This window comes from Salvia hispanica, chromosome 4, assembly GCF_023119035.1.
Source record: "Salvia hispanica cultivar TCC Black 2014 chromosome 4, UniMelb_Shisp_WGS_1.0, whole genome shotgun sequence".
NCBI classification, from domain to species: domain Eukaryota; kingdom Viridiplantae; phylum Streptophyta; class Magnoliopsida; order Lamiales; family Lamiaceae; genus Salvia; species Salvia hispanica.
Window position 1 is genome coordinate 12,292,193 of NC_062968.1, and position 1,825 is coordinate 12,294,017.

Sequence of the window (1,825 nt, forward strand, 5' to 3'; positions counted from 1 at the left end):
GACGGACCAACTGCACAACAGCTCACCGCGCGCCGGAGAACCTCTGTCCTGTCCACGGTCGAACAACGACGGAGACACAGCAGCGGCGGCGGTTGCTTCGGCCGTCTCAAGCGCCAACGGGAGTGACACAACGGACAGCAGGAGAAGTGGCCGACGGCGCTGCTGCTGCCCCACGAGCGCTCGAAGAGGCCCCGCGTTGGCGAGCAGCAAGAATAGTGACGATGGCCGGAGGAGATGACGGTGGAGGGATGGGCAATTGGCGACGAACTCGCCGGAGAAAGGAAAGGAGTGGAGGCGCCGCCTCTTATGTAGGGAGGAATTTGATGAATTTGGGGAAAATGGAATGAAGGGGATAGAGAGAGAGAGAAGTTGATCGAGAAGGGAGAGTGGAGAAATTTTTGGTAAAACACTTTGGGTGGGCCACTTTAGTTGTTTTTGTTTTGGCCGAAGGATTTTCAAGAATTAAAGTGTACTACATAATTAAATTCGATAAGTGGGCCGACAGTGAATAATAACAATAAAAAAAGGGGCTACTTAATTTCTTGTTGTTAATGAGAATGGTCTTTTATGGACAAGGATTAAAATTAGTATTTGGGCAGATTAAATTACATAGAGCGAAGAGTTAATCGTGGAGATGAGTTGGAGCTCGATTAAGTGGTAAATTAAAATTCTCTGGATAATTTACTTAGTTCCCGAAGATGGAAGATGTTGAAATCGAAGGTGCGCAGGGCCGACCAGCGTCGCCCCGCGACGCCTTGGGCGGCTGCTAAGGAAATAGAAGGAAAGAAAGAGAGAGAGAGACGACGATCTCAAGTCACATAATTAATTAAGTCTAACAAAGAATTGCTTTTAATCAAATTTCCTGACTTAATTAATATGAAAGTTTCATAAATTTCCTATGAAAGAACGAAGGATAGAAAGAGATTAATTAGGATGCATGCATTCTAAGTAGATGTTTTCCTTGAGTTTGATTAAGTATATGTTTTTATTTTCAAAAGGCTATCTCTACGAGCAAGTGATGGTAGGAGTAAAGAACCTCAAGTAACGGAATTTAAACGCACGAGGTGAACTTTTCTATCCTACATACTAATGTGGATGAAAATATAAACTTATGTTTTATTATTTGTGAAAATGATGTTGTCTTGCCATAAATGATTTGTTTTATGCCTATCTGTTTGGTTGGAACTAAGGAATCGAATTCGGATCCGTGTGAGGGTGGTGTCCCTACTCGGATTAGTGTACACAGGTGACCGTTGGAAGGTGGCCACCTTCCACGGCACAAAGATGATATAGTGGAGGCCGTTGGGAGGTGGCCACCTCCCCGGCTGGAGAAAGATGTAGGTGACCGTGGGAGAGCACCATCTCCACGGCACACTGGTGTTCAGATATGGCAAAAGTACAGAAAGAACTTAGACTGATCAGTCGAACTTTAGCTCACAAAGAATTTAGTAAGCTCGGGCCTTTTAAGAGAAAACTCTCGAGTGTTACTGTGATGGCATGACAACATTTTCAATTTTATGTATGTATATTTCGGCAATGTGTTCACTGAGTATTTTATACTCAGCCCTGCATATATTTCTAAATGTGCAGTTGAGCAGTGACAGTGGAGAATGCTGAACAGAGTTATGATTTTCCTTTTATTTTAAGTAAAGGCTCTTGGCGGTGCTTGTCTCCATACATGTGACCGCATCTATTCCGCTGCGTATTGTTCTTTTATACTCTGATAATTATTTATTGAAAAGTAAAATTTACATTCAAGATCTGGTGATTAAGAGTTAATTTGAAGTTGTTTCCCTTTATTTCTAAGTGAATATTCGGTCATTAT

At 42.6% G+C, this 1,825-nt stretch overlaps 1 long non-coding RNA gene across 1 annotated transcript; it reads left to right on the top strand.

Annotated features, from left to right (window-relative positions):
* The first annotated feature begins 6 nt into the window (after positions 1-6).
* Positions 7-1,334, top strand: LOC125223751. Its single transcript, XR_007176770.1, has 2 exons — positions 7-1,064; positions 1,191-1,334. It is a non-coding gene; the product is annotated as an uncharacterized LOC125223751 (long non-coding RNA).
* The last annotated feature ends 491 nt before the right edge of the window (positions 1,335-1,825 follow it).